This window comes from Siphateles boraxobius, unplaced genomic scaffold, assembly GCF_051911475.1.
Source record: "Siphateles boraxobius isolate OS27281-9 unplaced genomic scaffold, OSU_SipBor_1 25, whole genome shotgun sequence".
In the NCBI taxonomy this organism is placed as follows: Eukaryota; Metazoa; Chordata; class Actinopteri; order Cypriniformes; family Leuciscidae; genus Siphateles; species Siphateles boraxobius.
Genome location: NW_027508866.1, coordinates 3024532 through 3045099, shown reverse-complemented (window position 1 = coordinate 3045099; position 20568 = coordinate 3024532). Strand labels below are relative to the sequence as shown.

The 20568-nt window shown below is 46.8% G+C and overlaps 11 non-coding genes across 11 annotated transcripts; 7 read left to right on the top strand and 4 right to left on the bottom strand.

The window, feature by feature from the left end:
- Nucleotides 1–8614: 8614 nt before the first annotated feature.
- On the bottom strand, nucleotides 8615–8687 carry trnar-ccg (transfer RNA arginine (anticodon CCG)). Its single transcript has one exon. It is a non-coding gene; the product is annotated as a tRNA-Arg (tRNA).
- Nucleotides 8688–8847: 160 nt separating this feature from the next.
- Nucleotides 8848–8919, top strand: trnap-ugg (transfer RNA proline (anticodon UGG)). Its single transcript has one exon. It is a non-coding gene; the product is annotated as a tRNA-Pro (tRNA).
- A 2630-nt stretch (nucleotides 8920–11549) lies between these two features.
- On the bottom strand, nucleotides 11550–11622 carry trnag-ccc (transfer RNA glycine (anticodon CCC)). Its single transcript has one exon. It is a non-coding gene; the product is annotated as a tRNA-Gly (tRNA).
- Nucleotides 11623–11782: 160 nt separating this feature from the next.
- trnaq-uug (transfer RNA glutamine (anticodon UUG)) lies at nucleotides 11783–11854 on the top strand. The gene has a single exon. It is a non-coding gene; the product is annotated as a tRNA-Gln (tRNA).
- Nucleotides 11855–12172: 318 nt separating this feature from the next.
- trnap-cgg (transfer RNA proline (anticodon CGG)) lies at nucleotides 12173–12244 on the top strand. Its single transcript has one exon. It is a non-coding gene; the product is annotated as a tRNA-Pro (tRNA).
- Nucleotides 12245–14892: 2648 nt separating this feature from the next.
- trnap-cgg (transfer RNA proline (anticodon CGG)) lies at nucleotides 14893–14965 on the bottom strand. Its single transcript has one exon. It is a non-coding gene; the product is annotated as a tRNA-Pro (tRNA).
- Nucleotides 14966–15125: 160 nt separating this feature from the next.
- On the top strand, nucleotides 15126–15197 carry trnap-ugg (transfer RNA proline (anticodon UGG)). The gene has a single exon. It is a non-coding gene; the product is annotated as a tRNA-Pro (tRNA).
- Nucleotides 15198–16996: 1799 nt separating this feature from the next.
- trnap-ugg (transfer RNA proline (anticodon UGG)) lies at nucleotides 16997–17068 on the top strand. Its single transcript has one exon. It is a non-coding gene; the product is annotated as a tRNA-Pro (tRNA).
- A 1761-nt stretch (nucleotides 17069–18829) lies between these two features.
- On the bottom strand, nucleotides 18830–18902 carry trnar-ccg (transfer RNA arginine (anticodon CCG)). Its single transcript has one exon. It is a non-coding gene; the product is annotated as a tRNA-Arg (tRNA).
- Nucleotides 18903–19062: 160 nt separating this feature from the next.
- Nucleotides 19063–19134, top strand: trnap-ugg (transfer RNA proline (anticodon UGG)). Its single transcript has one exon. It is a non-coding gene; the product is annotated as a tRNA-Pro (tRNA).
- A 472-nt stretch (nucleotides 19135–19606) lies between these two features.
- On the top strand, nucleotides 19607–19678 carry trnas-cga (transfer RNA serine (anticodon CGA)). The gene has a single exon. It is a non-coding gene; the product is annotated as a tRNA-Ser (tRNA).
- The last annotated feature ends 890 nt before the right edge of the window (nucleotides 19679–20568 follow it).

The following is a 20568-nucleotide window of genomic DNA, read 5'->3' as shown; positions in this document are numbered from 1 at the left end:
AGCAGTTTCAGAACAAGCAGCCAGTCAGATGACAAGCATTTTTTTCCTGCACAGAACGTACTCTGAATCGCTGCCTCCCAGAGAGTACGGCTCCTTAACGACAAACGCTCTTATTAAAACTAGTCCCTGTTCATTCTGTTTGAGGCCAGCGTTCGGTGACTGTACAAGTGTACGCAAGTAGCCCCATCCAGCGTCAGGCAGGCTCGTTGGTCTAGGGGTATGATTCTCGCTTCGGGTGCTAGAGATCCTGGCTTCAAATCCCGGATTTCAGTTTATAGTCTGGCCATCTACTGCAACCCACATAGTACTTGACGTCACGTTCTGCAGCATCAGAGGCTGATGCTTTGGCAAAATTGAACTATTTCGCAGGTCTGTAGATGCTGTAGTGGGATTCAAAGCATTTTAAATCGCTCTTAACTGAATTACCGTGGCTCTTTTGCAGAAACGCTAAGCACGGGTATACTTGTTGTTCTGTGGAGTTTCTTTGAACAACTTTTCATTGACTTTTTGCAGCATCGGCTTAGAGCAAGCGCAACAAGCACGCCCTAGTAACAGCCTCCCTAGGTGGGAGGCTGATGCCTTTTAGTTCAAAGTCAAGCCTACGGCATAGCCTATATGCGGCTGTTTACATTTAGAGCCCGCCGTTAGGCCACTGGGCCTTGTCTGGAGTTCTTTTTCCTTTGATCAGTAATTTGGCTTCAAGGGGTTTCTAACGCTCAAACAACTACACTTTCGTATCTCGACGCCAGGTCGTGTTCCGTCTTTGAGATGGGCTTCACTGAATTTGTGGCGCCCTCCCGAAAGACTTAATGTAAAAGAGGCTCGTTGGTCTAGGGGTATGAATCTCGCTTTGGGTGCGAGAGGTCCCGGGTTCAGCTACGAGACTTGGCCCACAAAGCTTATGTCAAGCAAAAGATTGTGTCCAAAAACACTGTAAAAAAACACACCATCTTCCCTGTCTCCGAACACTATTCAGAGCTGACTCTAGAGGGCGCCCCACAACACCACAGACCTTTGTACAGAGAGTCAAGACAGTTCCAAGCCAGCAGAGGGCAGTACAACCGCAATGGTTCTCGACCGAAGCACCAGAGCGGACGCTCTGAAAGATTCTGGGACCGGCAACACCCATCCAACAACCCAAGGGGTGGAGCCACCTGGGAAGCCAGCCGGCGACCCAGAAAAAGCCGATCCCCATTGTCCGGAGCATCAAGCCCAGAAAGCCAGCATCGGAACCCCTCTCAACATGCCACTGGTAAGCCCAAGTCTGAGCCCACATCAGATCAAAACAGTGCAGCCACGTCAGAGAGGGCAGAGATCCTGAAGGTGCTGAAAGAGCTTCTTTACAGAAAACTCGCAAGAAAGACAAACCACACATCTTATGTCTAAGCATAAGAACTGAAACCAACGCCCGGTCTGTCTACCAACTGACTGAGCCAAGCACCCCGAACACTGCTCCTCAGCCAAAGACCACAGAGCTAACTGTCATATCACAAGGTGACAGCATCACCCAAGCTCCACAGCTGACAGCTGCACACCCTGAATGAGACAGCACACTTCCTCATATCAGGTACCACTATCCCAAGGTACCAGAAAATGCTGTTTTGGCTATCTACACCCGCAGACAGCCACACAAACCCGGTCCTAACCACCCATTGATCGTCACACCTGCCCCAATGACAACATTCCTGGGCAACCTGGTCGAAAAGGGGGTGGGCCGGTAACTCCTCCTGAACATCACGTTGGAAAAGCAAGTGAGCAGGGAACACACAGCATCACATCTTACGGTGATCTCATCTCACCTTTTCAAAAAGACTCCAATTTCAAGCTAAGAGACAAGATCGAACTCTTACACCTCAAACTTGTGAACTGAACGTGCAGTCATACAGCCAAAATGACATCAGGCTTGAACAGTTAGCTCACATTCACCTGACAATTGATTGTATGAGTCTGATCCACCCAATGCACACCTAAAAAATGAACACTCAGCCATCAGTGTCTCACTATTCAATGCTCGCATTAAGACACACCAGACCTTCCTTCTGCCAGCAAGCGCACCCGTTTTCCTTTAAACACGTACCCATCAACCATGGTTACGGCCAAAGGTGTCTGCGCTTTGAACCTGAACTGGAACCACCGGTGTCTGACCCATTACTTCCTGGTCCTTCCGGACCCGCCCCATGATGTCTACATTGAAGTAGACATCCTGACTCACCTCAAGGCTCATGTGGACATCATTAATGAGGTAGTGTGGGCCCCATTGACTTTACAGCCCCCTGTTGTTCCAACCAACACTGAGAACCTCCTGTCAGGTCAGACCATTCCAGAGGTTGGCACCCTAATCAACGAACAGGACACTTCGATACCAGCTTACACCAAAGGGGTCGCCGTCCAGCTCAACATGCATTGTGGTCAAACCCTAAACCACACGCTGGGCTTCTTTCAACCTTCACCCGAATGTGTTGAACTTGGACTCACGCTGGAAGCCACACCCCTTACTGAAGTGTCATCGCGTGTAGTCTACATCCTTTTCAACAACTGCGTGGCGATGGACACCACCATTCCAAAAGTCTATCGGGTGGGATGGCTAGTGAGCCATGACTTCCATGACTTTGAACTCACACTACCAATCATTGGGCCCATCCCATCTTCAATGATACCCGAAGGGAGCACAAACCACACAGTGTTCACAGCACCCTTCAAACTCATCTCCGTCACTTCGGTCATGCCAATGGACAAAGACCAGGTATGCAGAACAGCACTGACAGAGGACCAACACCTTGCAGTATACACAGTCTCCAGACAGCTTGCTTGCAGGACTGACGACACTGCTGCACCTCTGCCTGCCAACACGACAGACGACACACCAACATAGGAGCCGTTCCCAGGATTTGAGTCTCAAGTTCAGCAAATTCTAAAAGACGCTGACGCAATTAAAAATGATGCAGATCTACAAAGACTCAGACAAGTCCTTTACAAGTTCAAAGCATCCTTTGCCAAAGACTCTTTAGATTGTGGTCTCACCGAACTCCACACTGTGCGCATCCCAACGCACCCTAATGCTCCTCCCACTTTTGTCAGGCAGTACAAGATCCCCATCGCTTCACACGAACCGGTGTGAGAGATCATCGTATCCAGGCTTGAAAAAGGTGTCATCCGTCCATGCAACAGCACCCATTCTGCCCCCATCTGGCCCGTCCTCAAACCAAACGGCAAGTGGCGACCCACCAATGACTGCAGGAAACTGAATCAACAGGTGCCACTGTCCCGATGGCCCATGACCCAGCTGGAGCAAGGAATACCCAGAATCAGAGGAGCCACAATCTTCTCAACACTTGATGTGGCCTCTGGATTCTGGACCATACCTGTGCATCCTGAAGACCAGCACTAGCTAGCATTCACGTTCGGCAACCGACAAGTCACTTTCACCAGGTACCCGTTAGGCTATGCCAACTCACCTACTGAGTTCAACATCTTCCTGAAGAAAGCATGCCCAGATGCCAGAATGAGAGGTAACCTTATCTACGTTGATGATGCTCTCATGAAAAGCACAACAGTGGCTGACCACCTGAAAGAGATAGACTGTTTTGAACCAATTATCCACTGCCGGCGCCAAGAACGCCCTCCACAAAGGACAGTGGTGTCGAACCAAAGTCAACTATGTGGCCCCACTCATCGGATCACAAGGCATCGAACCGCAGTCCAGCCGTATTCAAGCTGTTCAAAACATCAAGCCACCCACCAACATCTCAAGCTACAAGCTTTCTATGGGTGCGCAATTACTCACGGCAGCTCAGCAAAAGCTACTCAGACATTGCGAAACCTCTAACTGCCCTTCTGAAAACTGACTGCCCATTTGTATGGACAGAAATTAAAGACAATACCTTGAATGAGCTAAAACGACACTTATGCACAGCTACATGTCTGGCTTACTCTGACCCACAAAAAGAGTTCTATCTAGAAGCTGGGTTCTCCAACCACTGTCTCAGTGCTGGCCTGTACCAAAGGCATGATCAAGACAAAGGAGTCGTTACATATGCCAGCAAGACACTTCTCTCACCAGAAACTAAATTCTCAGACTGTGAAAAAGCTCTGCTCTGCACTGTATGGGCCATCCAGAGATTCTCCAACTACATTGGAGCCCATTGGAGCCAGTGCATCCGAGATGGCGTGGTCACCAATTCATGCATAACCACATGGTTAATGGCCCTCCAGGGGTGCAATGTTGAGGCACGCTATGCTCAAAATCACAAGTCTGCGCTAGGCCACGGCCTGGCAGCCTGCCAAAACTGCTCTGATAACACACCAGCTGCGACGGTGGATGTAGAAAAACCCCAACAACAACAACTGACCTGTCACAGGTACTTTAAAGAGAATGCGTGTCAAGGTATGCCCACAGCCTACATCGATGGATGTTCCTACCACCATGAGGGCACCCGTCAATCAGGTGCGGGCATGCTGTAGGTAAATGACATACCGTGGGCCCGACATACAAGTTGGGCCCGCAGTCATCACAATATGCTGAGGTAGCAGCCATCCTCATAACGCTGCACATCGCGTTGACGCATAACATCAAAGAACTCCTTATGGGCACAGACTTTAACTATGCCAGACTCAGTTTCCCATACCAACTTCCAGACCGGAAACAAAATGGCTGTAAGACTTCAAACCACATGCCTGTCGCACACCAACACCGGTTCCAGGCTTGCGATTACATCACAAGAAAAAACAACATGATTGTCTACTGGAAAAAGGTGAAAGGACACTCAAGGCAACCGGGCCTTGACAAAGACTTGAATGACCAAACCCATACCCTCACCAAGCCTGGCGCACTAAACGACTAGCTGTGGTCACTTCAAACCTGCCCACCCACCCTGAAGTTTGAAGTGATTACACACAGCATAAGAACTTTACAACCTAAACTGTCTACCTCACAGCAGTTTATGCTAGCTCCGCTGTTTACAAACACAAACATAACGAACATGCGGGCTTCTGACACAATAAAGACTTTGCTTCACCACCTCTCAGACCCCTCCAACCAACCCTTGACTGCCATCTACACTCACTGACAACCAGTTACTCAGAACACGGCATGACACCAAGCACATGCTGCGTGCACAGAGCTACATTCTATTTGTGCACCGTCTGACACCACAACGCAAAGACGTGTAATGCAACGGCGCAAAGGGGGGTTAAGGCCAATGTACGTCCATGACGCATCATGCGCTGCAAACCACAGCACCAGAGCCACTGACAATACACAGAGGCAAGCGACATGCCAGCAGTAAGATGTGGCAAAACATGGGCCTAGGCAAGCTAAACCTATTTGCCACCCATGAAATAAAGAGACTGCCTTGTCCAACCAAAGACAACCCTCGCTGGCTTTTTCCTCCCCTTTCTTTCTCTCTCTCCCTGTTGTCTGTGGTTCGCCATGCCGTGCTGTCAGCCATCCAGAGGACAGCTGCCACCGAGAGAACAACTGAGACTCCTGATCACCGACTGCAGGACCTACACCCATCAAGCGCATGTTCGACTCATCCAGCCCCACAAGGCCTACAGAGCACACTACCCCAGCACCGTAGCCCAATACGGCTGGGCAAGTGCCCGATGGACAGAGGACTCCCTCTCTCACGCCAAGGCCAAGGTCGAACACATGTCCAACCAACTTGGGAAAGTGACTGTTACACAATCAGGACTCTTAAGCACCAACTAACACTCAAAACGGTTCCTGGGAGCGTTGCTCGGACCCCTAGCTGCCGCCAGAACTCTGTTCGACACTGGTATGCCAAGTGTCCACACAGCAAACATAGCCACTGTGAAACAGCATGTGGTTGAAATTCAGACTGAACATTCACAGCTAAAAGAGCAACTCACCACGCAGAGTGCATCTTTGCAAACCATCGGCAAGACATTGAGAGGAACGTGGTCATTCTCAACACTCACAGCATCCTGCTGAATCAGACCAGGAACTGCATGAAACCGCTGTTTACTGTCTTCCAGAATGACTTTGCCCAAACTCAGCTGGTTACAGCCCTGATAACAGACATGCTTTGGGAGGTTAACTCCTCAAAAGACAGCCCAGCCACGGGTAGAATCCCACCGTAGTTGAAACCCTTAAGCCTTGTGCTAACTATGCTGGTCTCCGCATATGATCTGGCATTGTACCATCTTCCGAGCAAAGAGTACCAGACAGCACTGGAACTCCCATCCTTCAAGAACTACAACTTCACCTTAGATCCAGAACTGGAACTCTGGATCGAGGAAAGGGGGTCCCAATTCATTGACATTGCTCCGGTCAACACAGCCATCCAAGCACTGTCTCGACTTCCCGTTCTGAACACTTCATCTGCGGTCCTAGGACCTCAGCCGACATTGTGCTGTGCATCTCTACAGGTAATCAGCCACACTCTGACACTATGAGTGGCATTCATTCTGTACAGAAGACTCCACCAGATGCGACACAGCCGAACTCACGAAAGCCGTGCCTGAAGGTCTCAGACGGAATCCCCGGAAAGGGGTGCCAAGTCAGAGACCACGCCAAACCTCATCGAGCTGAATCCTCAGCTTTAAGATCCACCTGCCATCCTACCATCAGGTTCCACCTGCTACCCTACTACCATGGTCCACCTGCTACATGACCATCAGGATTCACCTGCCAGTCGGCCATTGTGATGATTGTCGTCCGATGATGTTCACACAGGGACTTCATCCGACGAAAAGGGGGAATATGTAGCGACTGACCGAATCCTGTTTTCCTTTCACTACTGAACAAATATGAACACATATATGTTTAATTCACAAAACCTTGAATCATGTGAAATGGTGCCCCAATGTCTGCCAGCAGGTCATTGATTAACTCCATTTATGACGCATTGCGCAATCAAGAAACAGGTCCCCGTTGTTCTCAAACCCTCACGTGGTGCACACCAGGGATGGACAATATACCCTAAGGATACACACACACACACACCACACATACCCGCACACAAACGTCCTTTGTGTGCAACTTAGGATAGGAATGTCCTTAATGTATATAACACAGAATTGTATCTAACCTTCCTGTATGCATGCATATCTAATTAGTTTTGTCCTATTCTATAGATGTAATCGGAGACTGGTCTGTAACTTCAAATCTTAAGTGTATTTCTAAAGAAAGATTACCTAACAGTATCTTCTTCTGTAACTCTCCCTCTTGCTAGGTCATAAAACTTTATGACCCCCAAAAGGAATTCCAAGGGAATCACAGCTCCCACTTGAATTCTGATAAAGAAAGAGGAATAGACTCTGCAATCTTATATTTTCTATAAGTATAACCACTTAAGAAATGTATAAACATGAATTTGATCTTTCCTAGGTCATAGTAGCTGGTATTATGGCTTTATAGTCATGTGAGTGAACATTAAATGTGTGTAATTCTGCATATGAATGTAACTTTATGTTTCTTCTACTCTTTCCGGCCATTCTTGGTACCTGTTTGACCGTCTTGTTTTGACTAAACAAGTCATACATAGGATATTACAGTAAAATGTATTGTTCTGTGTGTACAATCTTTCTGGCTAGAAATGACAAAATGTTATACCATCTTAAATTATCCTGACAAGACAAAGAAGAACTTTTCCCGCTGGAGATGCTCTAAGATGATTGGTTCACATACGCGAAGCAGGCGTGAACCCCTCCTCTCTATAAGAGACTGACAAGTTTCTAAGAGAGCACTTTCCCTGTGAGAGGTTTCCGGTCCCATGGCTCCTTAGGGAGCTTTACACCGCGTTTCTTTTCTTTTCCTTTCTTTACTAAGTTTTATTTTCATTCTTCGCCTCTCCCTCCCGATGAACCCACATAGTACTTGACGTCACGTTCTGCAGCATGAGAGGCTGATGCTTTGGCAAAATTGAACTTTTTTCGCAGGTCTGTAGATGCTGTAGTGGGATTCAAAGCATTTTAAATCGCTCTTAACTGAATTACCGTGGCTCTTTTGCAGAAACGCTAAGCACGGGTATACTTGTTGTTCTGTGGAGTTTCTTTGAACAACTTTTCATTGACTTTTTGCAGCATCGGCTTAGAGCAAGCGCAACAAGCACGCCTTAGTAACAGCCTTCCTTGGTGGGAGGCTGATGCCTTTTAGTTCAAAGTCAAGCCTACGGCATAGCCTATATGCGGCTGTTTACATTTAGAGCCCGCCATTTCTGTTCCATGTGTTTTTCTCCAATTACACAGCCATTTTGGTTATATGGACAAAACAAACGTATCAATGATGTTTTTCGATGACTAGATTAATTTAAAGTTCATGACTCTTTCCCACCTGTTTTGTGTGTAGTCTGCCTCTCTGCTTTCGTACGCAAAGCCTTCGTCGTAGGTCCAGTGCAAAAGCAAGAAGTGGCCTTTTCCCCTTAGGCCACTGGGCCTCTTGCGCACAGTGCTTTGTGTAATTTCAGCCTGAAAGGGCACATGCACGGGCAGGCAAGAATGATTCACTGACAGTCTGACGCACACAAAACCCCACCACAGCTATCCGAAGTTTGTCCGTTCTATGCTAACTCAGATCTTGCGGTCATTATTGCTTTGAACAAACCATCCTTGAATTTGTCGAACATCCAACTTAAATATAGCCCATTAAAGACGACCCAGATGGGACTTGAACTCACAATCTCCAGCTCCGGAGGCTGATGCCTTATCCATTAGGCCACTGGGCCTTGTCTGGAGTTTTTTTTCCTTTGATCAGTAATTTGGCTTCAAGGGGTTTCTAACGCTTAAACAGCTACACTTTCGTATCTCGACGCCAGGTCGTGTTCCGTCTTTGAGATTTGCTTCACTGAATTTGTGGCGCCCTCCCGAAAGACTTAATGTAAAAGAGGCTCGTTGGTCTAGGGGTATGATTCTCGCTTTGGGTGCGAGAGGTCCCGGGTTCAAATCCCGGATGAGCCCGGGGATTTCAGACCAAGCAGCGAGAGCAACAAGGTTGGATCCTTCCTTTTGCAGCACTAAGCCAAACTCAAAATTGTCATGTTTTTGAAACCCTTACTACTGCTTGTGTTCATCTGTACTACAACATAGCCAAGATTCAGCCAGATGACAAGCGCTTATTTCATTGCACAGAACGAACTCAGAATCGCTGCCTGCCAGGGAGTGTGGCTCCCTAACGACAAACGCTTTCTATTAAAACTAGTGCCTTCCCATTCTGTAAGAGGCCAGCATTCAGTGACTCTACAAGTGTACGCAAGTAGCCGAATCTACGAAAGCAGAGAGGAAGACTACACACAAAACAGGTGGGAAAGAGTCATGAACTTTAAATTAATCTAGTCATCGAAAAACATCATTGATACGTTTGTTTTGTCCTAGGGTCCTAGGGTCCCGAGTTCAAATCCCGGACGAGCCCAGCAGTTTCAGAACAAGCAGCCAGTCAGATGACAAGCGTTTATTTCCTGCACAGAACGTACTCTGAATCGCTGCCTGCCAGAGAGTACGGCTCCCTAACGACAAACGCTCTTATTAAAACTAGTCCCTGCTCATTCTGTTTGAGGCCAGCGTTCGGTGACTGTACAAGTGTACGCAAGTAGCCCCATCCAGCGTCAGGCAGGCTCGTTGGTCTAGTGGTATGATTCTCGCTTCGGGTGCTAGAGAGCCCGGCTTCAAATCCCGGACGAGCCCTCTCACCTTTAGTATGAGTTCAAGGGTTCTCTGACTCTGTATGCAATTGCATGTGATACCACAGGATTTTTTTTTTCTTTTTTTAAGCTGGGTGATAAAACAAATTGTGCTCTTCTTGGTGTATGAAAGGCATTGTTTTCCCTTAGAAGTTGACAGAGAAGAAAGCTCATTCTGACGGAGAAGAAAGCTCATTCAGAAGCTCAAGCCCGCTTGAATGAGTCAGTCAGAAACTAGACTTGCTGAAGTTCTCTCTGGAGCTGAGACTCAGTGAGTTGCCCAAAAATCACCCGAAGGGCAATCTGATTATGGAGGAGTTAGCCATGTTGTCCTCCCCACCTCTCAGCCCCCGCCAAAGCATTTATTTTTCTTTATCAACAACTTCATAATCTGGCCATTTACTGCAACCCACATAGTACTTGACGTCACGTTCTGCAGCATCAGAGGCTGATGCTTTGGCAAAATTGAACTTTTTTCGCAGGTCTGTAGATGCTGTAGTGGGATTTCTGTTCCATGTATTTTTCTCCAATTACACAGCCATTTTGGTTATGTGGACAAAACAAACGTATCAATGATGTTTTTCGAAGACTAGATTAATTTAAAGTTCACGACTCTTTCCCACCTGTTTTGTGTGTAGTCTGCCTCTCTGCTTTCGTACGCAAAGCCTTCGTCGTAGGTCCAGTGCAAAAGCAAGAAGTGGCCTTTTCCCGGACGAGCCCTCTCACCTTTAGTATGAGTTCAAGGGTTCTCTGACTCTGTATGCAATTGCATGTGATACCACAGGATTTTCTTTTTCTTTTTTTAAGCTGGGTGATAAAACAAATTGTGCTCTTCTTGGTGTATGAAAGGCATTGTTTTCCCTTAGAAGTTGACAGAGAAGAAAGCTCATTCTGACGGAGAAGAAAGCTCATTCAGAAGCTCAAGCCCGCTTGAATGAGTCCAGTCAGAAGCTAGACTTGCTGAAGTTCTCTCTGGAGCTGAGACTCAGTGAGTTGCCCAAAAATCACCCGAAGGGCAATCTGATTATGGATAAGTTAGCCATGTTGTCCTCCCCACCTCTCAGCCCCCGCCAAAGCATTTACTTTTCTTTATCAACAACTTCATAGTCTGGCCATTTACTGCAACCCACATAGTACTTGACGTCACGTTCTGCAGCATCAGAGGCTGATGCTTTGGCAAAATTGAACTTTTTTCGCAGGTCTGTAGATGCTGTAGTGGGATTCAAAGCATTTTAAATCGCTCTTAACTGAATTACCGTGGCTCTTTTGCAGAAACGCTAAGCACGGGTATACTTGTTGTTCTGTGGAGTTTCTTTGAACAACTTTTCATTGACTTTTTGCAGCATCGGCTTAGAGCAAGCGCAACAAGCACGCCCTAGTAACAGCCTCCCTAGGTGGGAGGCTGATGCCTTTTAGTTCAAAGTCAAGCCTACGGCATAGCCTATATGCGGCTGTTTACATTTAGAGCCCGCCATTTCTGTTCCATGTGTTTTTCTCCAATTACACAGCCATTTTGGTTATATGGACAAAACAAACGTATCAATGATGTTTTTCGATGACTAGATTAATTTAAAGTTCATGACTCTTTCCCACCTGTTTTGTGTGTAGTCTGCCTCTCTGCTTTCGTACGCAAAGCCTTCGTCGTAGGTCCAGTGCAAAAGCAAGAAGTGGCCTTTTCCCCTTAGGCCACTGGGCCTCTTGCGCACAGTGCTTTGTGTAATTTCAGCCTGAAAGGGCACATGCACGGGCAGGCAAGAATGATTCACTGACAGTCTGACGCACACAAAACCCCACCACAGCTATCCGAAGTTTGTCCGTTCTATGCTAACTCAGATCTTGCGGTCATTATTGCTTTGAACAAACCTTCCTTGAATTTGTCGAACATCCAACTTAAATATAGCCCATTAAAGACGACCCAGGTGGGACTTGAACTCACAATCTCCAGCTCGGGAGGCTGATGCCTTATCCATTAGGCCACTGGACCTTGTCTGGAGTTCTTTTTCCTTTGATCAGTAATTTGGCTTCAAGGGGTTTCTAACGCTCAAACAGCTACACTTTCGTATCTCGACGCCAGGTCGTGTTCCGTCTTTGAGATGGGCTTCACTGAATTTGTGGCGCCCTCCCGAAAGACTTAATGTAAAAGAGGCTCGTTGGTCTAGGGGTATGATTCTTGCTTTTGGTGCGAGAGGTCCCGGGTTCAAATCCCGGACGAGCCCGGGGATTTCAGACCAAGCAGCTAGAGCAACAAGGTTGGATCCTTCCTTTTGCAGCACTGAGCTAAACTCAAAACTGTCATGTTTTTGAAACCCTTACTACTGCTTGTGTTCATCTGTACTACAACATAGCCAAGATTCAGCCAGATGACAAGCGCTTATTTCCTTGCACAGAACGAACTCAGAATCGCTGCCTGCCAGGGAGTGTGGCTCCCTAACGACAAACGCTTTCTATTAAAACTAGTGCCTTCCCATTCTGTAAGAGGCCAGCATTCAGTGACTCTACAACTGTACGCAAGTAGCCGAATCTATTGTCAGTCAGGCTCGTTGGTCTAGGGGTATGATTCTCGCTTCGGGTGCGAGAGGTCCCGGGTTCAAATCCCGGACGAGCCCAGCAGTTTCAGAACAAGCAGCCAGTCAGATGACAAGCGTTTATTTCCTGCACAGAATGTACTCTGAATCGCTGCCTGCCAGAGAGTACGGCTCCCTAACGACAAACGCTCTTATTAAAACTAGTCCCTGCTCATTCTGTTTGAGGCCAGCGTTCGGTGACTGTACAAGTGTACGCAAGTAGCCCCATCCAGCGTCAGGCAGGATCGTTGGTCTAGTGGTATGATTCTCGCTTCGGGTGCTAGAGATCCCGGCTTCAAATCCTGGACGAGCCCTCTCACCTTTAGTATGAGTTCAAGGGTTCTCTGACTCTCTATGCAATTGCATGTGATACCACAGGATTTTTTTTTTCTTTTTTTAAGCTGGGTGATAAAACAAATTGTGCTCTTCTTGGTGTATGAAAGGCATTGTTTTCCCTTAGAAGTTGACAGAGAAGAAAGCTCATTCTGACGGAGAAGAAAGCTCATTCAGAAGCTCAAGCCCGCTTGAATGAGTCAGTCAGAAACTAGACTTGCTGAAGTTCTCTCTGGAGCTGAGACTCAGTGAGTTGCCCAAAAATCACCCGAAGGGCAATCTGATTATGGAGGAGTTAGCCATGTTGTCCTCCCCACCTCTCAGCCCCCGCCAAAGCATTTACTTTTCTTTATCAACAACTTCATAGTCTGGCCATTTACTGCAACCCACATAGTACTTGACGTCACGTTCTGCAGCATCAGAGGCTGATGCTTTGGCAAAATTGAACTTTTTTCGCAGGTCTGTAGATGCTGTAGTGGGATTCAAAGCATTTTAAATAGCTCTTAACTGAATTACCGTGGCTCTTTTGCAGAAACGCTAAGCACAGGTATACTTGTTGTTCTGTGGAGTTTCTTTGAACAACTTTTCATTGACTTTTTGCAGCATCGGCTTAGAGCAAGCGCAACAAGCACGCCCTAGTAACAGCCTCCCTAGGTGGAGGGCTGATGCCTTTTAGTTTTAAAGTCAAGTCTACGGCATAGCCTATATGCGGCTGTTTACATTTAGAGCCCGCCATTTCTGTTCCATGTGTTTTTCTCCAATTACACAGCCATTTTGGTTATATGGACAAAACAAACGTATCAATGATGTTTTTCGATGACTAGATTAATTTAAAGTTCATGACTCTTTCCCACCTGTTTTGTGTGTAGTCTGCCTGCCTAATCCCGGACGAGCCCAGCAGTTTCAGAACAAGCAGCCAGTCAGATGACAAGCGTTTATTTCCTGCACAGAATGTACTCTGAATCGCTGCCTGCCAGAGAGTACGGCTCCCTAACGACAAACGCTCTTATTAAAACTAGTCCCTGCTCATTCTGTTTGAGGCCAGCGTTCGGTGACTGTACAAGTGTACGCAAGTAGCCCCATCCAGCGTCAGGCAGGATCGTTGGTCTAGTGGTATGATTCTCGCTTCGGGTGCTAGAGATCCCGGCTTCAAATCCTGGACGAGCCCTCTCACCTTTAGTATGAGTTCAAGGGTTCTCTGACTCTGTATGCAATTGCATGTGATACCACAGGATTTTTTTTTTCTTTTTTTAAGCTGGGTGATAAAACAAATTGTGCTCTTCTTGGTGTATGAAAGGCATTGTTTTCCCTTAGAAGTTGACAGAGAAGAAAGCTCATTCTGACGGAGAAGAAAGCTCATTCAGAAGCTCAAGCCCGCTTGAATGAGTCAGTCAGAAACTAGACTTGCTGAAGTTCTCTCTGGAGCTGAGACTCAGTGAGTTGCCCAAAAATCACCCGAAGGGCAATCTGATTATGGAGGAGTTAGCCATGTTGTCCTCCCCACCTCTCAGCCCCCGCCAAAGCATTTACTTTTCTTTATCAACAACTTCATAGTCTGGCCATTTACTGCAACCCACATAGTACTTGACGTCACGTTCTGCAGCATCAGAGGCTGATGCTTTGGCAAAATTGAACTTTTTTCGCAGGTCTGTAGATGCTGTAGTGGAATTCAAAGAAATTTAAATAGCTCTTAACTGAATTACCGTGGCTATTTTGCAGAAACGCTAAGCACGGGTATACTTGTTGTTCTGTGGAGTTTCTTTGAACAACTTTTCATTGACTTTTTGCAGCATCGGCTTAGAGCAAGCGCAACAAGCACGCCCTAGTAACAGCCTCCCTAGGTGGAGGGCTGATGCCTTTTAGTTCAAAGTCAAGCCTACGGCATAGCCTATATGCGGCTGTTTACATTTAGAGCCCGCCATTTCTGTTCCATGTGTTTTTCTCCAATTACACAGCCATTTTGGTTATATGGACAAAACAAACGTATCAATGATGTTTTTCGATGACTAGATTAATTTAAAGTTCATGACTCTTTCCCACCTGTTTTGTGTGTAGTCTGCCTCTCTGCTTTCGTACGCAAAGCCTTTGTCGTAGGTCCAGTGCAAAAGCAAGAAGTGGCCTTTTCCCCTTAGGCCACTGGGCCTCTTGCGCACAGTGCTTTGTGTAATTTCAGCCTGAAAGGGCACATGCACGGGCAGGCAAGAATGATTCACTGACAGTCTGACGCACACAAAACCCCACCACAGCTATCCGAAGTTTGTCCGTTCTATGCTAACTCAGATCTTGCGGTCATTATTGCTTTGAACAAACCATCCTTGAATTTGTCGAACATCCAACTTAAATATAGCCCATTAAAGCAACCCAGGTGGGACTTGAACTCACAATCTCCAGCTCCCGAGGCTGATGCCTTATCCATTAGGCCACTGGGCCTTGTCTGGAGTTCTTTTTCCTTTGATCAGTAATTTGGCTTCAAAGGGTTTCTAACGCTCAAACAGCTACACTTTCGTATCTCGACGCCGGGTCGTGTTCCGTCTTTGAGATGGGCTTCACTGAATTTGTGGCGCCCTCCCGAAAGACTTAATGTAAAAGAGGCTCGTTGGTCTAGGGGTATGATTCTCGCTTTGGGTGCGAGAGGTCCCGGGTTCAAATCCCGGACGAGCCCGGGGATTTCAGACCAAGCAGCTAGAGCAACAAGGTTGGATCCTTCCTTTTGCAGCACTGAGCCAAACTCAAAACTGTCATGTTTTTGAAACCCTTACTACTGCTTGTGTTCATCTGTACTACAACACAGTCAGATGACAAGCGTTTATTTCCTGCACAGAATGTACTCTGAATCGCTGCCTGCCAGAGAGTACGGCTCCCTAACGACAAACGCTCTTATTAAAACTAGTCCCTGCTCATTCTGTTTGAGGCCAGCGTTCAGTGACTGTACAAGTGTACGCAAGTAGCCCCGTCCAGCGTCAGGCAGGCTCGTTGGTCTAGTGGTATGATTCTCGCTTCGGGTGCTAGAGATCCCGGCTTCAAATCCCGGGCGAGCCCTCTCACCTTTAGTATGAGTTCAAGGGTTCTCTGACTCTGTATGCAATTGCATGTGATACCACAGGATTTTATTTTCTTTTTTTAAGCTGGGTGATAAAACAAATTGTGCTCTTCTTGGTGTATGAAAGGCATTGTTTTCCCTTAGAAGTTGACAGAGAAGAAAGCTCATTCTGACGGAGAAGAAAGCTCATTCAGAAGCTCAAGCCCGCTTGAATGAGTCAGTCAGAAACTAGACTTGCTGAAGTTCTCTCTGGAGCTGAGACTCAGTGAGTTGCCCAAAAATCACCCGAAGGGCAATCTGATTATGGAGGAGTTAGCCATGTTGTCCTCCCCACCTCTCAGCCCCCGCCAAAGCATTTACTTTTCTTTATCAACAACTTCATAGTCTGGCCATTTACTGCAACCCACATAGTACTTGACGTCACGTTCTGCAGCATCAGAGGCTGATGCTTTGGCAAAATTGAACTTTTTTCGCAGGTCTGTAGATGCTGTAGTGGGATTCAAAGCATTTTAAATCGCTCTTAACTGAATTACCGTGGCTCTTTTGCAGAAACGCTAAGCACGGATATACTTGTTGTTCTGTGGAGTTTCTTTGAACAACTTTTCATTGACTTTTTGCAGCATCGGCTTAGAGCAAGCGCAACAAGCACGCCCTAGTAACAGCCTCCCTAGGTGGAGGGCTGATGCCTTTTAGTTCAAAGTCAAGCCTACGGCATAGCCTATATGCGGCTGTTTACATTTAGAGCCCGCCATTTCTGTTCCATGTGTTTTTCTCCAATTACACAGCCATTTTGGTTATATGGACAAAACAAACGTATCAATGATGTTTTTCGATGACTAGATTAATTTAAAGTTCATGACTCTTTCCCACCTGTTTTGCGTGTAGTCTGCCTCTCTGCTTTCGTACGCAAAGCCTTCGTCGTAGGTCCAGTGCAAAAGCAAGAAGTGGCCTTTTCCCCTTAGGCCACTGGGCCTCTTGCGCACAGTGCTTTGTGTAATTTCAGCCTGAAAGGGCACATGCACGGGCAGGCAAGAATGATTCACTGACAGTCTGACGCACACAAAACCCCACCACAGCTATCCGAAGTTTGTCCGTTCTATGCTAACTCAGATCTTGCGGTCATTATTGCTTTGAACAAACCATCCTTGAATTTGTCGAACATCCAACTTAAATATAGCCCATTAAAGACGACCCAGGTGGGACTTGTACTCACAATCTCCAGCTCCGGAGGCTGATGCCTTATCCATTAGGCCACTGGGCCTTGTCTGGAGTTCTTTTTCCTTTGATCAGTAATTTGGCTTCAAGGGGTTTCTAACGCTCAAACAACTACACTTTTGTATCTCGACGCCAGGTCGTGTTCCGTCTTTGAGATGGGCTTCACTGAATTTGTGGCGCCCTCCCGAAAGACTTAATGTAAAAGAGGCTCGTTGGTCTAGGGGTATGATTCTCGCTTTGGGTGCGAGAGGTCCCGGGTTCAAATCCTGGACGAGCCCAGCAGTTTCAGAACAAGCAGCCAGTCAGATGACAAGCGTTTATTTCTTGCACAGAACGTACTCTGAATCGCTGCCTGCCAGAGAGTACGGCTCCCTAACGACAAACGCTCTTATTAAAACTAGTGCCTGCTCATTCTGTTTGAGGCCAGCGTTCGGTGACTGTACAAGTGTACGCAAGTAGCCCCATCTTCTTTGAACAACTTTTCATTGACTTTTTGCAGCATCAGCTTAGAACAAGCGCAACAAGCACGCCCTAGTAACAGCCTCCCTAGGTGGGAGGCTGATGCCTTTTAGTTCAAAGTCAAGCCTACGGCATAGCCTATATGCAGCTGTTTACATTTAGAGCCTGCCATTTCTGTTCCATGTATTTTTCTCCAATTACACAGCCATTTTGGTTATATGGACAAAACAAACGTATCAATGATGTTTTTCGATGACTAGATTAATTTAAAGTTCATGACTATTTCCCACCTGTTTTGTGTGTAGTCTGCCTCTCTGCTTTCGTACGCAAAGCCTTCGTCGTAGGTCCAGTGCAAAAGCAAGAAGTGGCCTTTTCCCGGACGAGTCCTCTCACCTTTAGTATGAGTTCAAGGGTTCTCTGACTCTGTATGCAATTGCATGTGATACCACAGGATTTTTTTTTATTTTTTTTTTTAAGCTGGGTGATAAAACAAATTGTGCTCTTCTTGGTGTATGAAAGGCATTGTTTTCCCTTAGAAGTTGACAGAGAAGAAAGCTCATTCTGACGGAGAAGAAAGCTCATTCAGAAGCTCAAGCCCGCTTGAATGAGTCCAGTCAGAAACTAGACTTGCTGAAGTTCTCTCTGGAGCTGAGACTCAGTGAGTTGCCCAAAAATCACCCGAAGGGCAATCTGATTATGGAGGAGTTAGCCATGTTGTCCTCCCCACCTCTCAGCCCCGCCAAAGCATTTACTTTTCTTTATCACCCACTTCATAGTCTGGCCATTTACTGCAACCCACATAGTACTTGACGTCACGTTCTGCAGCATCAGAGGCTGATGCTTTGGCAAAATTGAACTTTTTTCGCCGGTCTGTAGATGCTGTAGTGGGATTCAAAGCATTTTAAATCGCTCTTAACTGAATTACCGTGGCTCTTTTGCAGAAACGCTAAGAACGGGTATACTTGTTGTTCTGTGGAGTTTCTTTGAACAACTTTTCATTGACTTTTTGCAGCATCGGCTTAGAGCAAGCGCAACAAGCACGTCCTAGTAACAGCCTCCCTAGGTGGGAGGCTGGTGCCTTTTAGTTCAAAGTCAAGCCTACGGCATAGCCTATATGCGGCTGTTTACATTTAGAGACCGCCATTTCTGTTCCATGTGTTTTTCTCCAATTACACAGCCATTTTGGTTATATGGACAAAACAAACGTATCAATGATGTTTTTCGATGACTAGATTAATTTAAAGTTCATGACTCTTTCCCACCTGTTTTGTGTGCAGTCTGCCTCTCTGCTTTCGTACACAAAGCCTTCGTCGTAGGTCCAGTGCAAAAGCAAGAAGTGGCCTTTTCCCCTTAGGCCACTGGGCCTCTTGCGCACAGTGCTTTGTGTAATTTCAGCCTGAAAGGGCACATGCACGGGCAGGCAAGAATGATTCACTGACAGTCTGATGCACACAAAACCCCACCACAGCTATTCGAAGTTTGTCCGTTCTATGCTAACTCAGATCTTGCGGTCATTATTGCTTTGAACAAACCATCCTTGAATTTGTCGAACATCCAACTTAAATATAGCCCATTAAAGACGACCCAGGTGGGACTTGAACTCACAATCTCCAGCTCCGGAGGCTGATGCCTTATCCATTAGGCCACTGGGCCTTGTCTGGAGTTCTTTTTCCTTTGATCAGTAATTTGGCTTCAAGGGGTTTCTAACGCTCAAATAACTACACTTTCGTATCTCGACGCCAGGTCGTGTTCCGTCTTTGAGATGGGCTTCACTGAATTTGTGGCGCCCTCCCGAAAGACTTAATGTAAAAGAGGCTCGTTGGTCTAGGGGTATGAATCTCGCTTTGGGTGCGAGAGGTCCCGGGTTCAAATCCCGGACGAGCCCGGGGATTTCAGACCAAGCAGCAAGAGCAACAAGGTTGGATCCTTCCTTTTGCAGCACTGAGCCAAACTCAAAACTGTCATGTTTTTGAAACCCTTACTACTGCTTGTGTTCATCTGTACTACAACATAGCCAAGATTCAGCCAGATGACAAGCGCTTATTTCCTTGCACAGAACGAACTCAGAATCGCTGCCTGCCAGGGAGAGTGGCTCCCTAACGACAAACGCTTTCTATTAAAACTAGTGCCTTGCCATTCTGTAAGAGGCCAGCATTCAGTGACTCTACAAGTGTACGCAAGTAGCCGAATCTATTGTCAGTCAGGCTCGTTGGTCTAGGGGTATGATTCTCGCTTCGGGAGTGTGGCTCCCTAACGACAAACGCTTTCTATTAAAAATAGTGCCTTCCCATTCTGTAAGAGGCCAGCATTCAGTGACTCTACAAGTGTACGCAAGTAGCCGAATCTATTGTCAGTCAGGCACGTTGGTCTAGGGGTATGATTCTCGCTTCGAGTGCGAGAGGTCCCGGGTTCAAATCCCGGACGAGCCCAGCAGTTCCAGAACAAGCAGACAGTCAGATGACAAGCGTTTATTTCCTGCACAGAATGTACTCTGAATCGCTGCCTGCCAGAGAGTACGGCTCCCTAACGACAAACGCTCTTATTAAAACTAGTCCCTGCTCATTCTGTTTGAGGCCAGCGTTCGGTGACTGTACAAGTGTACGCAAGTAGCCCCATCCAGCGTCAGGCAGGCTCGTTGGTCTAGTGGTATGATTCTCGCTTCGGGTGCTAGAGATCCCGGCTTCAAATCCCGGGCGAGCCCTCTCACCTTTAGTATGAGTTCAAGGGTTCTCTGACTCTGTATGCAATTGCATGTGATACCACAGGATTTATTTTTTCTTTTTTTAAGCTGGGTGATAAAACAAATTGTGCTCTTCTTGGTGTATGAAAGGCATTGTTTTCCCTTAGAAGTTGACAGAGAAGAAAGCTCATTCTGACAGAGAAGAATCATCAGAAGCTCAAGCCCGCTTGAATGAGTCAGTCAGAAACTAGACTTGCTGAAGTTCTCTCTGGAGCTGAGACTCAGTGAGTTGCCCAAAAATCACCCGAAGGGCAATCTGATTATGGAGGAGTTAGCCATGTTGTCCTCCCCACCTCTCAGCCCCCGCCAAAGCATTTACTTTTCTTTATCAACAACTTCAAAGTCTGGCCATTTACTGCAACCCACATAGTACTTGACGTCACGTTCTGCAGCATCAGAGGCTGATGCTTTGGCAGAATTGAACTTTTTTCGCAGGTCTGTAGATGCTGTAGTGGGATTCAAAGCATTTTAAATCGCTCTTAACTGAATTACCGTGGCTCTTTTGCAGAAACGCTAAGCGCGGGTATACTTGTTGTTCTGTGGAGTTTCTTTGAACAACTTTTCATTGACTTTTTGCAG